At 43.0% G+C, this 18,245-nt stretch overlaps 1 protein-coding gene and 1 non-coding gene across 2 annotated transcripts in view; both read right to left on the reverse strand.

Moving 5' to 3' along the window:
- Window positions 1-18,245, reverse strand: part of LOC144483173 (uncharacterized) — a 950,558-nt gene that overhangs the window by 162,918 nt on the left and 769,395 nt on the right.
- trnav-aac (transfer RNA valine (anticodon AAC)) lies at window positions 1,619-1,691 on the reverse strand. The gene has a single exon. It is a non-coding gene; the product is annotated as a tRNA-Val (tRNA).

Genomic DNA, 18,245 nt, shown 5'->3' on the forward strand with positions numbered 1-18,245 from the left:
ATGAGCGACTGAAGCCGATCAAATAAAACTGCAGACATCTGAGGACACTGGGTCTGAACTCGATGGAGTTTGGCGGGGGGGGGGGATCTTATTGAAACTTACAGAATATTGAAAGACCTCGATAGGGTGGCCGTGGGGAAGATGTTTCCGTTAGTAGGTGAATCTCGGATCCGAGCGCACAACCTCGGAATAAAGGGACGGCCCTTTAGAATCGAGATGAGAGCAATTTCTTCAGCCAGAGGGTGGTAAATGTGTGGAATTCATTGCCACAGAAGGCTGTGGAGGCCGGGTCATTGGGTGTATTTAAGACAGAGATAGATACGTTCTTGATTGGTAAGGGGATCAAAGGTTACTGGGAAAAGGGGAGAAGAATGGAGATGAGAAATTTTGCAGCACGACCGAATGGCGGAGCGGACACGACCCCCTCCCCCCCACTCCCCCCACCCTCCCCCCCACTCCACCCCTCCCCCCCACTCCCCCTCTCCCCCCTACCCCTCCTCCCCCCCACTCCACCCCCCTCCCCCCACTCCCCCTCTCCCCCCACTCCCCCCACTCCCCCTCCCCCCCACTCCCCCTCCCCCCCACTCCCCCTTCCCCCCTCACTCCCCCCCCCCCCTCTCCCCCCCCCCCCCCCACACTTCTCTTTCAGGGCAACTGCCTTAACCACCTTTACCTCTGCTCTGCTATTCTGATCGCTTAATGGACATTTTTAGTATCTCTCTCAGCCATCTTTTATCGTTATTTGCATTCCCTTTGTCCAATTACAGCATCCCCCTTCCACCCTCATAATTTAAATCTTTTCTGCTTTTCTTTGCTCTTAGCTCTGACGAAGGGTCATCCAGACTTGAATCGTTGGCTAGTTACTCAATATTTGTTTTGTTATTCGATATTAAATATGAATACATGTATTTAATACATACATCTTCATTCTGAGTTGAATATCTCGGGAATATGCAACATTGAATTGCAAACATGACTGACCAATAAAAGAAATCGAGTCACTGGGTAATACACATCCCATGGTGCTTATTTGAGACAGTCAGCTTTTAAACAATATCAAATATCTTTAAAGGGAAAAGATTTAATAATGATTTGCTAGTTATACTTGATCCCTCTTTATTCTGCATGTGAAACATTCTGGCGCCGAGCTCCCGTTCATCTATAGAAAAGTCCAGCAGATCTACACTGAGTTTCGATTTACTCATCTGCCTGAGTGATTTTTTTCCCATTTCTTTATTATGAAGAACAATTTTAAAAATATGCTTCCGGGAAATGTGCGCCATTTCCTCCAGTTCAGTTAGTTTCACTTGTGTCTTTATGAGCACACACTACTATTACACATGTTTCAGATGATGATTAACTATGTTAGTCTGCATTTATAAATCCATTATATTATGTTATGGACTGAACAAGTTGCTAATGTGCGCACGGTGTCAAAGTACAAACATTTATTTCCTCATTGCGTCTTAAAATACAGCATTTCTGCTGTTGCTGAGAGCATTTGTGGCCGAGGTCAGAGCAAAGATAACATGGTTACAACATCGAGATTCGGATAATGTTCAGCAACAACTGAAACCATGGAAAACTTCCCTCATACTAAATGAATAATTTCAATAAGAGTTTCTGCCCGGTTTCGAACCGGGGACCTTTCGCGTGTTAGGCGAACGTGATAACCACTACACTACAGAAACAACTGACAGCATAGCGCCGCCAATTGGCCTGACCACAATGTTCAACTCCACTGTGTTGCTGCAGGTTCGAATGGTTACACTGAGAGCCCATGTCACTGAATACAAGACAAAAACCGTTTCTTTCAACCTGATTTCTCAACTCATCTTGAACTTCAACATTTATAAGCGGTCGTCCGGCAAATATCTAAGGGAGCAATGATTTCTGCTCAATTATTAATGCATCATACTCATCTTTCTTTGAATAATTTCAACCAGTTCTACCCAATATTTGTTCGCTGTTCAATGTTTAATATTAATATATTTTTATTAATTACCTATCTCCTCATTCTGAATGAAATATCTCCGAAATATACAACATTGAATTGCAAACATGACTGACCAACAAAAGGAATCGAGTCTCTGGGTAATACACATGTCACGGTGCTTCATTGAGATTGACCACAATCAGCTTTTAAACAAAATCAAATATCTTCAAAGGGAATAGATTTAAGAATGATTTGTTAGATATACTTGATCCCTCTTCATTCTGTGTGTGAAACACTCAGGCGTCTAAATCCCGTTCAGCTGTAGGAAAGTCCAGTAGATCCGCACTGATTCTCGATTTCCTCAACTGTCTGAGTGATTTTCCCTATTTCTTTACTCTGAAGAACGATGTTAAAGTAATGGTTCTGCGCAATGTGCGCATTTCCTCCAGTTCAGTTACAGTTCCACTTGTGTCTGCCTTTTTAAGCACACAATACTATTTGACATGGTTCAGATGATGATTAACTTTGTTCGTCCGCATCAACAAAGCCATTAAATTCTGTTGTGGACTGAATGAGTTGCTGATATGTCCACGGTGTCAAAACAGGAACATCTATTTCCCCTCATTGCATCATAAAAATACAGGATCTCTGATTTTGCTGAAAGATTTTGAGGCCGAGGCCAGAGCAAAGATAACATGGCTTTAATATCGAGTTTCGGATAATGTTTAACAACAAATTTCAATCATGTAAACTTCCCTCACCCTTAATGAACAAATTTGAATAATATTTCGGCATGGTTTTGAACTAGGGACCTTTCGTGTGTGAGGTGAATGCAACCACCATTACACTACAGAGACTGCTGGCGTCTATAGGACCCAATGGGACTCTCTTGGAATGTTGCAACATTCATTGTAACTGCTGTAGACATATTGATCCAAGAATGATTTTGATTTGATTTGATTTATTATTGTCACATGTATTAACATCCAGTGAAAAGTATTGTTTCTTGCGCTATACAGACAAAACAAAGAACAAAGAACAAAGAACAGTACAGCACAGGAAACAGGCCCTTCGGCCCTCCAAGCCTGTGCCGCTCCTTGGTCCAACTAGACCAATCGTTTGTATCCCTCCATTCCCAGGCTGCTCATGTGACTATCCAGGTAAGTCTTAAACGATGTCAGCGTGCCTGCCTCCACCACCCTACTTGGCAGCGCATTCCAGGCCCCCACCACCCTCTGTGTAAAAAACGTCCGTCTGATGTCTGAGTTATACTTCGCCCCTCTCAGCTTGAGCCCGTGACCCCTCGTGATCGTCACCTCCGACCTGGGAAAAAGCTTCCCACTGTTCACCCTATCTATACCCTTCATAATCTTGTATACCTCTATTAGATCTCCCCTCATTCTCCGTCTTTCCAAGGATCTCCCCTCATTCTCCGTCTTTCCAAGGAAAACATACCGTTCATAGAGAAGGAAATGAGAGTGTGCAGATTGCAGTGTTACAGTCATAGCTAGGGTGTAGAGAAAGATCAATTTAATGCAAGGTAAATCTATTCAAAAGTCAGATGGCAGCAGGGAAGAAGCTATTCTTGAGTCGGTTGGTACGTGACCTCAGACTTTTGTATCATTTTCCCGAAGGAAGAACGTGAAGGAGAGAATGTCCGGGGTGCATGGGGTCCTTAATTATGCTGGCTGCTTTGCCCAGGCACCGGGAAGTGTAGACAGAGTCAATGGATGAGAGGCTGGTTTGTGTGATGGATTGGGCACAATCACGACATTTGTAGTTCCTTGCAGTCTTGGGCAGAGCAGGAGCCATAGCAAGCTGTGATACAACCAGAAAGAATGCTTTCTATGGTGCATCTGTAAAAGTTGGTGAGAGTCGTAGTTGACATGCCAAATTTCCTTAGTCTTCTGAAGACGTGGAGGTGTTGGTGGGCTTTCTTAACTATAGTGTCGTCATGGGGGGACCAGGACAGATAGTTGGTGATCTGGAGACCTAAAAACTTGAAGCTCCCGACCCTTTCTACTTCGTCCCTGTTGATGTAGACAGGGACGTGTTCTCCTTTACGCTTCCTGCAGTCGATGACAATCTCCTTCATTTAGTTGACTTTGAGGGAGAGATGATTGTTGCTGCACTAGTTCACCAGATTCTTTACCTCATTCCTGTACTCTTTCTCATCATTGTTTGAGATCCGACCCACTATGGTGGCATCGTCAGCAAACTTGAAAATCGAATTGGAGGGGAATTTGGCCGCACAGTCATCTACATAGGTATATAAGGAGTATAGTAGGGGGCTGAGAACACAGCCTTGTGGGGCACCGGTGTTGAGGATGATCGTGGAGGAGGTGTTGTTTCCTATCCTTACAGATTGTGGTTTGTGAGTTTGGAAGTTCAGGATCCAGTCACAGAGGAGGTGCCGAGGCCCAGGTCACGGAGTTTGGAGATGAGTTTCGTGGGAATAATAGTGTTGAAGTCTGAGCTATAGTCAATAAATAGGAGTCTGTCCTTGTTATCTAGGTGATCCAGGGTTGAGTGCAAGGCCACGGAAATGCCGTCTGCTGTGGACCTGTTGTGGCGGTAGGCAACTGTAGTGGATCCAGGTGGTCCGGGAGGCTGGAATTGATTTATGCCATGACAAACCTTTCGAAGCACTTCATGATGATGGATGTCAGAGCCACCGGCCGATAGTCATTAAGGCATGCTGCTTGATTTTTCTTAGGTACCGGGATGATGGGCGTCTTCTTGAAGCAGATAGGGACCTCAGATTGTTGTAATGATTGAAAATGGTTGACAATGGCAGAGAACAACAAGAGGCCCTTCGACCCACCATGCCTATGCCAGTTATTTTATGACCAGTTACCAAACTGACGTGTCGGTGCGGGCTTGGTGGGCCGAAGGGCCTGTTCCTGTGCTGCACTGTTCTTTGTTCTCATTTCAATTTCCTCCTCTCATTCCATGAAGCTGATTTTTCTCCCTTTCAAGTCATTGTCAAATTCCCATTGGAAGAAGGCGTTTTGTGGAATCCATGTACAGTTTGCTTTAAGTAACAACGTTTCCCTGACACAGTGCCATGAAGTATTGGATATAGCTTCCCAATATAGTTTTCAATGTAAACATATTTATTTATGCAATTGATTTCATATCGAATTTGCAAAACGAGTTTAATCGGATGAAGCATCTCCTCATTATTTCGGAATCATATCTAATAGAACTACATTAACTCCACAAATTTCTACAGAGTGTGGAATATAACAGATGAGAATGAATCACCTATACCTGAAGCAGTCTCCTTGTGTTGTCCCGAACATTCGATCTGACAAGCTCGAGAATGGGTGGGGAATCTGTCTTACCTTCACTGACCTCACATGGGGTGACACGGTGGCACAGTGGCACAGTGCTGCCTCACAGTGGCACACTGCTGTCTCACAGCGCCAGGGACCTGGGTTTGATTCCTGGCTTGGGTCTGTGTGGAGTTTGCACGTTCTTCCTGTGTCTGTGTGGATTTGCTCCATTTTCCTCCCACGGTCTGAAAGACTTGCTGGTGAGGTGCATTGCCATGCTAAATTTCTCCCTTAGTGTACCCGAACAGGTGGCGGAGTATGGCGACTAGGGGATTTTCACAGTAACTTCATTGCAGTATTAATGTAATCCTACTTGTGACATTAATAAATAAACTTTAAACATGATATGGACACATCCAGAATGTGTTTGGCTGTAAAAATAAATACATTCATTATTGCTTATTCTCCAAAAGTGTCCACTGCTGAGTCATCAATTAATGATCACCATTGATGAGAAATAGATTTCTGGCTGTTCTTGTTAAAATGGACAGTTCCATCGCAATGAATATCTAACACGATATTGCCGCACTGACACGACCCTCGGGAATTCCGGTTCAGGGAGTTTACTCTGGAGCTCGTAAGTTTTTGAGATTGTCAATGGGTGCACTTCCATTCAGTGTGTCAGTGGCTGTGTTAATCTGTTTGTTTATCTTCCTTAGTGATTGTCTGTGTGTCTATGTTTGAGTTGATCAGTTTGAGAATCGATCACTGTGTTTACTTGTCCCTGTGTCTATGCTTTTGTTGATTCTGTGCGGTATACGAGTCTTCTAGTGAACACGGAGTTGGAGTTATTCATGTATTTTCATAGTTAGCAACTCAGACTAATGTGACAGAAATCTACAGAATAATTCTGGATTTATAACGAGGGACGTTAGAATTGATGTCAGTGTCTGGGCTGTTATCTATATGGTTATATATCCTGACACGTATTGGTCTTTGCACGTGGCCGTGTGTGTATCTGCTCTCCCCGTGTCGGCGTGGGTTTCCTCGGGTGCTCCGGTTTCCTCCCACGGTCCAAAGATGTGCAGATTAGTTTGATTGGCCATGCGAAATTGACCCCAGTGTCAGGGAGATTAGCGGGGTAAATGTATGAGGTTACGGGAATAGGGCCTGGGAGGCTTGCGATCGGTACAGACTCGGCGGGCCGAATGGCATTTTTCTGTACTGTACAAATTCGATGATTCTATGATTCTATTATCTGGGGATATGTGTCAGTCTTCACAGGTGGCCGTGTGTGTATGTTCCCAAATGCGGGCAATGTAGTCCACGGGAGGGCGCTCTCTAATCACTTATAAAAAAATCACGATTCCCTTCTGGAGGAAGCGACTGTTTGAAGATGTAAAAATGGGCGGAGAGACGGAGTTACATTCGACCTCATAACAGTCCACTGACTGTTTCAACTTTTACAGTTCCAGGTGTTATGCAGACAGTGATCACTGCCTCTGTTTCTGGTGTTCAGACTGGAACCATGGGGGTGAAGCTCTGTCTGCCTCTGGTTATTGTCCTGATCACAGGTCGGTCATTTTGAACCTTTGACTGAAATCCGCCAACCACCATATTCATTGCCCATTTCCATCTCGAGGCGATTATTCCATTGTTGTTACTCCTTCTAACCCGCTGCGTGTCTGTTGTCTATTTTCAGCGATGAGTAACGGTGACTCAGTGTCCCAGTCAGAACCAGGAGTTGAAGCAGCAGAGGGTGAAGATTCAGCAATACCCTGCAGTTACTCTGTATCGAGTTTAGCTACAGTCTATGTCCTGTTCTGGTATCGCCAGTATCCACACCGAGCTCCTCAGTATCTGCTCAGAGCGATGGCGATGGATTTACCGATACGGCTCCCGGCTTTAAACATTTCAGCGGGAATCTCAGCCAGACACAAAACACTTTTCACTTGTCCATGAAAGATTTGAAGATGTTAGACAACACCGTGTATTACTGTGCACTCAGACACACAGTAAATGAGGCTCCCGCGGACCTCGTACAAAAACTGGCGCAGGTCCACAATCAATGGTTCCTTGTCCGCAAAACACATTGCGTTGAATTTCAGAGAAAATGAACGTGACAATGCAGCCTCATCTGAGTGGCTTTCCCTCCCTAACGTCAGTGATTGTCACAGTTGGGAAAATGTGACATTTGGCGCTCAGATTACTCCTGGATAAATCCAATCACAAAACACAGATGTCTCGGGTGAATAACTTAATAAATCAATACTTCTAATCTTTCTGTATCAGATGCCTATCTGTCAGGGGACACCTGTTAAATGTGATCCAATATTAAAGGCACACTGAGAGTTGTCACATTTTGAAATTTCTGGACAGAAATAATGTCTGATTGAATCAGTACTTTCCCAGTATAAGAGTAATCCCAGTGGAAACGCAAGTCAATGTGGACTTGGGTGATTACTTATCCCCGGTATAAATAAAGCGGTAACTACTATTATGTTCATGCAGTGGATGCACTCATTAATACCCGCAGAGTAAATGAGTGTAAATTATTTATTTCACTTTTAACTTTATTTATAAAGAAAGATCTATCTATAAAAAGGGGGACATTGAGTTCGAACGAAAGAGGGTTAACCGAGAAAGAGACAGTGTAACTGCTAATGTTATTCACCTTTCATGGAGAGAGAAGGAGAGTGAGAAAAACACACACAGCCCGGGATGGAATGTGTTTGGAGGGAGCCAGCTGTGTTTAGTCCACCACTAACAGTGTTTGGTCCACAGCTGACGTCATCTCAAGGGGACCAGCCAATTGCAACACTGGGAAAACCCCCCAATTTGCCAATGATTGAAGCTGCCTCTGATCTGAGTTTACTCCGTGATATAAGACTAGAAGCAACAACATATTTTAAACAGTGTTGCTGTTTACTGTCCAATCAGGAACCACATGTTCCCTGCGTGTTCTACTGATAATAATGGACATGCTGCCCCGTGAGTCTGAGCTCAAATCCTCAGTGTGTGTTCAATGGGTTATATTCACTCACAGATTTCTCACACAGTCTATATGTTGTTACAGGAACCAATGGCCAAACTTCAGTTTCCCAGGAGCCGCCTGAATTAACGGTTCAGGAAGTACAGACGGTAATTTTGAACTGCAGTTATAAAGATAAGTACGTTGACCAAACTCTATTCTGGTACATCCTGTATCCCGGAGAAGCTCCGAGATATTTATTGAAAAGTTACGGCCAGGGGAAGGGGGATAAGTCTCCTGATTTTTCGGACCAGTTTTCTGCTAATTTGGACAGAGACAAGAAAACAGCTCCATTAAATATCACCGGGGTCCGTGTCTCTGACTCTGCCGTGTATCTGTAACAGTGTGCGCTGAACCGCAGTTACAGAGACGCAGTTAATCCGTACAAAAACCAGCAAAGGCATTCTCACCTCCTCACACTGAATCCGATCTCTGAGCTGGATTGTGAACAGTTAATAGAAACAAAATCATCTCATTAAAACCAATTAAACCGAATGATCAGGTTCTTTGTGCTGAATGTCTGTCAGTGTATGTAAAATCCCTCTTTATAGTAGTTTCTGTCGTTTACGAGCAACTCTGAATAGGAGACTCTGGTGCCGTTATTACAACATGAAATAAAACTCATCAGAGGCATATCTCAAAAATCATCTCAGTCAAAAACCATACATTCGCTTTAATGCACTCTATGTGTCAAAGAGAGCGATGATTGTACAGTCGTTTGATTTCTTGAAGGCAGTTGATAGATTTGTGGATATTCAGGGAAATAACGGATATGGAAGTAGTCATAGAGTCATAGAGGTTTACAGCATGGAAACAGACCCTTCTGCCCAACTTGTCCATGCTACCCTCTTCTAACCACTATGCAAGTCCCAATTGCCCGCGTTTGGCCCATATCCCAACAAAATATTTGTCTGAGCATGAAGACTTATCCCGCGGTTTCGATTTCCCAAAGCACTTCTGGTGATTACAGCAGACTTTTAAAGAAAGACTTTCGGGCATGTGGGCATCGCGGGCTCGGCCGCTATTTATTGTCCATCCCTAGTTGTCCTTCAGGAACTTTCTGACGCTCTTCTCAATTAGGTTTCTGCATTCAGTCGATTTTCTTACCAAATGTTCCAGTGTCTAGAGTACACCAAACCTGTCCTCCGAGATTATTAATAGAGATATTAATCATTGTTCATTGGATTCTAAGCATGTATTGAAATAAACTTTTGTACCTTTACTGTTAAGGATTCTTAGTTTTAATATGTGTCAAGTGTTCATTGTGTTAATATGAGTCACATTCTTCCGAACTCTTTCCAATGAAGTTTCTCTTCGATTCTCAGTTGATATTTTATTTCATTACTGTAACATTGAGAGATGTTTAATCAGGCTGTTGTGATTATGAGGATTTGCCTCAGCAGGCGGGCATCAGTTTACACTATTGACTGACATATCAAACCAAACTGTATTCGTTTCTTTGCCCCGAGTTTCTTTGAAACATCAGAACAAGGGTACAACTAGTTCAAGGCTACCTGCAGCATTTTGAATTCTCAATATTAGTGCCGATTTCCCGGTGATTCCAAATAAACAACAGCTAATTCTTCCCTCGCACAGTGAATGTAATAATCAGACGGATTCTGTGAACGATTTTAGATGGTGTTTGTGTGAATTGTGGGCTGGTTTGCGTTCACAGGAATGTATTGACGTGTTAGTGTATAACCCGCTGTTAGAAACAACACTCGACAGACAGCAGCTGTGACTCAGAAACTTGCGGCAGTTTTTGTACGAGGATTTCACTCGTTCTCATCACTGTGAGACTCTGTGCACAGTAATAGACCGCGGTGTCAGACAGCCGCAGCTCCGAAATAGTCACTCGGTACAAATTGTCTGACTGCTGGACTGAATCAGAAAACCGAGTCCGAGCGAAATCCGCCTTTAATTCAAAACCGCCCTTCTTGTCTCTCCGGACTGCAAACTCAGGCTGTTTTCCTGGGTATTGACGATACCAAAATAAATAATAAGCATCGTCGGTAAAGGTGCAGTTTAAAGTGACATCTTCTCCCTCTGTCCGTGTGAGTGAGGATTCCCGCTGAGGAACAGAATCTCCATCGCTCAGATCTGAAACACACGGTTAAAGAAAGGAAAAACATTGATTAAAAGTTCAATTGAACTAAGGGAGAAAATTCACTGACAGTGCAACATAAAAATATGTATTGAATGTATTGAATCATACCACATTCTCTCCAACTGATCTATGTTCCCGTTTACAGTCCCCTGGAGATTCCTCCCTCTCGCCTCTTCTCAATGCAGTTGTCCCTTTCTTCCTCAGCTGTTTAGTTTAGTTTACCTTTAAATAAGTATTTGCTCCTCTCCTCAAGTGTTCATTGTGTTAATATGAGTCACATTCTACCCAACTCTTTCTAAAGATGTTTCTCTCCGATTCCCAGTTGATCTATTTGTTTCATTAGAATTTTGGGACATATATTTGGATTCCTCCTACAAGTGGAATCATCCTCTCCCCGTCCACCACACCAATCCTCGTTATCATTATAAATAGATCAGTCAGGTTTGCGTTAGTTTCTTTGGTCAGTCGAGAAAGTAATCATAATCTTGCATTCTGATAGCTCTCATCTCCCAATCCGAGTACCATTTCTCGAAATCGCCTTTTCAGTGTGCTTTTCGAATCTATTTTCAAAAGACTAAAACCACTCGCAAGAATTCATTTGTCCAATACCTGTATAACATGAATGTCCTGCTTTTCAACTTTATTCCTCCAGAAAATAACTCATTTTTAAAGTATTAAACTCATCAACAATGAATGTCACCCAGATCAGAGTGAAAACGGGGAGCCGCATTGCTGCTGCTCCTGGATTCCAGGGACTTGTTTCTCCAAAAGCTGCAGAAGCTTGAACAAGATAAAGCTGAGAGCATTGGCTGTGGCTGATCTGACGTCACACCCTACAGAACCTATGGTCGGAAGAGTGGAGAGCACTGATTAGAGAATAAAGAGCTGATTGGATACCACAATCTACAAATTGGTTTATTCCTGGCAGCGTCATCAGCTGATATCCAATAAACTCCTGGGCTCTTTGCTCTGGATTCATCCAATTAGCTGAGAGCTCCTTTCTGCGCTAATTCATGACAGTAAGAACTCTCACAACACCAGGTTAAAGTCCAACAGGTTTATTTGGTAGCACAAGCTTCCGGAGCGCTGCTCCGAGAATCAGACAAACTGGGAGCACCAGCTCAGTACAATAAATTTTCAGCATTCTTAATATCGCAATCCGTCAACAGTATAAAATTTTAGAAAATGCTCATTAGAATGCATGCCTCTATTTCAGGTTTTATTTCTCTCATTGTTTTTCTGAATGAAATAACTGAATATTGTTTCAAAAGATGTATAGGAGGAATTGTCTTGGGTTTGGATAAACTTGATTTGATTTGATTTAGCATTTTCACAAACACTGGTCTACAGTGGAAAGTATTGTTTCTTGCATGCTATACAGACAAAGTTTACCATACATAGAGAACATAGGGGAGAAGGACAGGAGAGGGTGCAGGATGCAGTGTTACAATTAAAACCAGGGTGTAGAGAAATAACAGCTTAATGTATGGTAGATCCATTTAAAAGTCCGATGGCAGCAGGGGAGAAGCCGTCCTTCAGTCGGTTGGTACGTGACCTCAGACATCCGTTTCTTTTTCCCAACGGAATAAGGTGGAGAAGCGTATGCCCGGTGTGCATGGGGTCCTTGATTATGCCGGGCGCTTTTCTGAGGCAGCGGGAAGTGTAGACAGAGTCAGTGGATGGGAGGCTGGTTTGCGTGATGGACCAAGTTTCCTTCAGGACTCTTTGTAAAGAGCAGGGATGTGGACTTATTTGGATAGCCCATGCGAAGTCCTGGCACAGGCACAATAGGTCAACAGACTCCTCCTTGTCTGTACGGTGCACAGATCTCCGTCTGCAACTGAAGTGACTGAACAAATAACTGCTGTCGGTGCAGACCTGGCTCAATATCGCGGTGATGATATTAATTTGGATTAACCTTTCCCGCACAACAGTCAAGAGCTCAACGTTAACAAAATACATAGAAATAAAGAGCAGTAAAATGCTAACATGCTTCAGCCGGCCCGAGTAACCATTTTCCTGAGGAATGGATAGCACCATAGAGTCATAGAGTCATATAAGTTTACAACATGGAAACAGGCCCTTTGACCCAACTTGTCCATGCTGCCCTTTTTTTCAAACCCTGAAGCTAGTCCCAATTGCCCGCATTTGGCTCATATCCCTCTATACCCATCAGACCCATGTAACTTTCTAAATGCTTTTCAAAAGACAAAATTGTACCCGCGTCTACTAATACCTCTGGCAGCTTGTTCCAGACACTCACCACCCTCTGTGTGAAAAAATTGCCCCTCTGGACACTTTTGTACGGTCTCCCTCTCACCTTAAACCTATGCCTCTAGCTTTAGACTCCCCCACCATTGGGAAAAGATATTGACTATCTAGCTGATCTACCCCTCATTATTTTATAGACCTATGTAAGATCACCCCTCAGCCTTCGACGCTCCAGAGAAAAAAAGTCCCAGTCTATCCAGCCTCTCCTTACAACTCAAACCATCAAGTCCCGGTAGCATCCTAGTAAATATTGTCTCCACTCTTTCTAGTTTAATAATATCCTTTCTATAATAGGGTGACCAGAAATGTACACAATATTCTAAGTGTGGCCTTACCAATGTCTTGTACAACTTCAAAAAGACGTCCTAACTACTGTATTCAATGCTCTAACCAATGAAAACAACCATTCTGAATGCCGTCTTCACCACTCTGTCCACCCGTGACTGTACTTTCAAGGAGCGATGAACATGTACCCCTAGATGTCTTTGTTCTGTAACTCTCCCCAACGCCCTACCATTAACTGAGTAAGTCCTGCCTTGGTTCAATCTACCAAAATGCATCACCTCGCATTTATCTAAACTAAATTCCATCTGCATTCGTCAGCCCACTGGTCAATTGATCAAGATCCCGTTGCAGTCCGAGAAAACCTTCTTCAATGTGTACTATGCCACCAATCTTGGTGTCATCTGGAAACTTACTAACCATGCCTCCTATATTCTCATCCAAATCATTAATATAAATGACAAATAACAGCGGACCCAGTACTGATCCCTCAGGCAAACCTCTGGTCACAGGCCTCCAGTTTGAAAAACAACCCTCGGCAATTACCCTCTGGCTTGTGTCATCAACCCAATTTTGTATCCATTTAGCTACGTCGCCCTGGATCCCATGATATTTAACCTTATGCAACAACCTGCCATGCGGTACCTTGTGAAAAGCCTTGCTAAAGTCCATGTAGACAACATCACCTGCACTGCCCTCATCTACCTTCTTGGTTACCCCTTCAAAAAGCATAATCAAGTTTGTGAGACATGATTTTTCCACTCACAAAGCCATGCTGAATGTCCCTAATCAGTTCCTGCGTCTCTAAATTCCTGCAGATCTTGCCTCTCAAAATACCTTACAACTTACCCACCACAGGTATGAGGCTCACTGGCCTGTAGTTCCCAGGCTTTTCCCTGCAGCCCTTTTAAAACAAAGGCACAACATTTGCCTCCCTCAAATCTTCAGGCACATCACCTGTGACTGTCGATGATTCAAATATCTCTGCTGGGGGACTCGCAATTTCCTCCCTCGCCTCCTACAATGTCCTGGGATACATTTAATCAGATCCCGGGGATTTATCCACCTTGATGCGCTTTAAGACTTCCAACACCTCCTTCTCAGTAATATGTACACTCCTCAAGACATCACTATTTATTTCCCCAAGGCCCCGAACATCTATGCTTTTCTCAACAATAAATACTTATAAGAAATATTCATTTCGGATCTGACCCAGCTGTTGTGGATCCGCACATCGATGACCTAGTTGATCCTTAACAGACCCTACTCTCTTCCTTGTTACTCTTTTGCCTTTTATGTATTTGTAGAAGCTCTTTGTATTCACCAGTAGTTCACAATGTAGTCAACTTACTGAAGGGCGCAGTGACAGCTGTGAGGATTGTGAACTCGCAAACTGGGACGTTGTGCTTTTTTCCAAAAGAAAACTTATTCATAAAGTATCTGAAAGAACATTACAAAATACTTCAAAATGGCCATAACAGCAAGTGCAATAACATTCAAGGTTTCGACAATGAAGCTGTTGCACTCAGTGTATAATTAAAGGAACATTACAGAATTTTTCAGAACGGTTTTTACAGAAAGTGCAATAACGTTTCGGTTTCGGACACAGATAATTTTGCACGCTGACGCGCTTCAACGCATTCAATGAAACATTACAGAACGTTGCAAAATGGTTATTTCAGAAAGTGCAGTGATACTGAAGTTTTCTGCAAAGATAATGTTGCACATTGAAGAGCTTCAGTGCAATCAATGAAACATAATACATATTTCAAGATCGTCAATACAGGAAGGGCGATGTTATTTAGGTTGTCTACATTGAACAAGTTACACTCTCAGGTGCTTCAGTAGAATTGCGAGAGGTGTAATATTCACTGCATTCATTCAATGTGAGTCCAACAGCACGGGGCGTTCATGTGTGTTCTGCTCCCCTCAGATCACAATGGCCGAAAGGTCGCAGTTTTCCCCATTGCGCCTTTGCAGCAACTGCCTCACGGTTTAGTGCGTCCCTCAATCGGTAGTCCTGCGCCCTGGAATGTGTTGTCTGCAACACTCGATCGAGGACAATTCTTTGCACATGAAGATCAACTGGTTTCGGGAAGGCAAATAGTGTATTTTACCGAGTTGAAAATTCTCCAACAGCAATTGGTGCTTGTCTCGGTTTGTCCCTGGGAACAGCCCGTAGACATGATGAGGAGATGCCGGCGTTGGACTGGGGTGAACACAGTAAGAAGTCTCACAACACCAGGTTAAAGTCCAACAGGTTTATTTGGCAGCAAATACCATGAGCTTTCGGAGCGCTGCTCCTTCGTCAGATGGAGTGGAAAGCACAGAGTCCTTCGTCACGGAGTTGCTTAGGATGAACCTCGACCAATAAAAAAAGCTTCTCATCACCTCGGGATATAACTGGATAGTTTATCTGCTACGTTCGGGTTTTGTGTCTCAGTGACTCACTGACACAGTAACACACCCCAGCGCCTGATACCGATGTGCTGTCTCCATTAGGACTGGTCAAAGGTCTTGTTGAGTGAATGAAGAGTTTGAAGAGTCTGTGGTGTTTCTGCTAACAGATGAAATGACAAATTTCAGGCCACGGTTCTGTTGCAGGCTGAACGAGCGGATGCTCTCAGGGCATCAGGTGATTGTATTTCATTGGATTTCAATCGATTGTCACTCTTGTGTTAATATCTGCTGTGATTGAGAGGTCGCAGACACTCCACCGATAATTGTCCATGCAAAAGTAAGTTGTTTTTTATGGTCAACACTCTCCTTCCAAAATTGCTCACTTAAAATCAAAACGGGAAGCTGCAATTCCACTAATTGCCGTTTCCTGGTTTCTGCATTCTCTCGATCCAGAATATTAAAGGAGTATGACGTCAATGGAGGTTTAATGGAATACGTAATCATATATATTACTTCCATGGTAAATATCTTTCATATCGTCACCGAGGACAAAGTAGAAATGCAACACTGATGTGTGGTTTTCGATAAGTTGCCTTGGGACAGAATTTTCATATATCCTTTTCAGTAAAAGGCAGAATTATCTCCTTTGCTCAGCCAACTCGGAGTTTCAAAGTCGCAAATGTTTAGCTCAGTTTCTCTCTCCACAGAGTCTTTCCAGCAATTTTCTGTTTTTATTTCAGATCTCCCTATCATATGTACACATAGACATGCATTATTTCATATTGGCACCGAGAACATTCCTGTCGGTTGCAATTCCTCCTGTGTTTCATTATATCCAAGGAAATGACTAATAACGGCATTTGGTGTGGAAATTAATATTTGATATTAATGCGGGAGTGTTTGATATGTCTGTCGATATGTTGGGCGTTGGATATACATGATTTGTACTATGTGCATTGGCTGCAAGTTGTTGATTAATCTCACTCCGAACAACAGCAACATGCATCACATTCTGGAGTACTTCCATGGAGTGGAATGTAAAATGACTACTGGAATTTTTTCAAAGTATCAAAATATTACGATGGACCTGAGCACCAGCTGATGGTCCATTATGCGGGATATCTGTTATTGAAACCTGTAAGGGAGAGACAAGGGAGAAATGTAGGTGGAGATATGGGAAGAAAACAAGAGGGATTGAATAATTGGAATTGGAGGCGAGACCTGGAGTTAAGCAGAGCAAGAACCGGTGATATAAATGAATGAATCAGGAATAGATTTAGAGGAAGATACAATCAGAGAAACAGCTGCAGCAAAATAGACAAATACGAACTAAAAAATGGGGAATATTTGTTCCAAGTGTTATTTTCACTCCCAGATATTTGATACATTCTGTGTTTTGTTGCAGAAATAGTGATGATTCTGTGTCCAATGATCAATCTGAATTAAGGGTTCTCCAAGCACAGAGCATAATGCTGTATTGTAAATACTCGACAGCTACTCTCCCTACTCTGTTCCTGTATCCCAGCCAAACTCCGAGATATTTAATGAGGATTTATAGCTCGGAGGATGTGGAAAAATATTGCCTACTTTGTACAAAGGAACACTGTTCCTCAAATGTCACCAGGACGCTTCTCTCCGATACCCCCTTGTGTTTCTGCTGCAGAGATAGAACGGATCCCGGAGAAAAGCACCGCACTTAGTGATCAGCAGAGGGCGCGCTCACCCGAAAAACAGGAATAATAAGTGAGAGTAACAGAAATGTATTATAATTCCGAGCGAAGGCACTCACCAAAGTGAGTTAGTGGTGCGTCAGCTGACATTTTGTCTTTGGTGTTATTTCCTAGTCTGTATCAATTATTGGCCAGCCCTTTCCCATCTCCCCTTTCCGTTTCTCGGTCCATTTGATCACAGTCGGTACACAGCGTGTGTGTGAATGCTTTTTTGCGAATATTACTGAATTTCCCCACAATGCCACTGTCATTTCGAGCGTAATTTTCGAGCGTAAATTTGTTGTTTCCTGACACCTTTTACGGACCAGAATCTCTGCCTTACCATAACTAGATCAGGATTTTCTTCTGATGTGAATATCACCAAAGGACACCTTGCCCCGATAAGGACATTAATTATATCCCAGTTCAGTGTTCTTCCATTTACTCGCAGTCACCTCACCAGACTGGGAATTGTGGACAAAACATGTCGCACATTTTCTCTCTGTTCGCAAGCATGGTTTGAATCACAAATTTAAACTCACTACCGTCTTATTTCTTTTTTTCGGGTTTGAACCTTGGAGATTTTGTCATTCAGCCACTGTCCTTTGATGTTATCAGTGATCGGTGGATATGTACGTCGAGATCTCTCTGCTTATCAATACTCCGAAGGGTTCTATCTTTCCTATATAATCCCGACATGCATTGGACCTTCCAAAATGCATTATCTCACACTTGTCCAGAATAAACTCCATCTGCCATTTTTCCGCCCCAGTCTCCAACCGGTTTATCTTTTGCAGTAGCTGTATCCTCTGACAATCCTCTTCACTCTCCGCAACTCCACAAATTTTTGTGTCGTCTGTGAACTTACAATTATACCAGTTACATTTTCCTCCAAATCATTTACATATACTACGAACAGCAAAGGTTCCGGAACTGATCCCTGTGGATCATGGCTAGTCACAGCCTTCCAGTCAGAAAATCACCCCTCTACCGCTACCCTCTGTCTTCTATGGCTAAACCTGTTCTGTAAACCCCGCAGAGAACATACAGCGCATGTGCAGTTTCGCCTTCGGCATCTTTCATGTTAAATTAATAATTGTATTTTTATTTACATATAAATCACCTCCTGGTGGCCTGTCTGGTTCAGAATTTCAGTCACTTTCTCCATTTCTGAACAGTCGTTTTTTTTTTCTTTTTTCTTTAAAATAAACGGTGGTGACGTCACTGGAAT

The sequence above is a fragment of the Mustelus asterias genome, unplaced genomic scaffold, assembly GCF_964213995.1.
Source record: "Mustelus asterias unplaced genomic scaffold, sMusAst1.hap1.1 HAP1_SCAFFOLD_47, whole genome shotgun sequence".
Classification (NCBI taxonomy): Eukaryota; Metazoa; Chordata; class Chondrichthyes; order Carcharhiniformes; family Triakidae; genus Mustelus; species Mustelus asterias.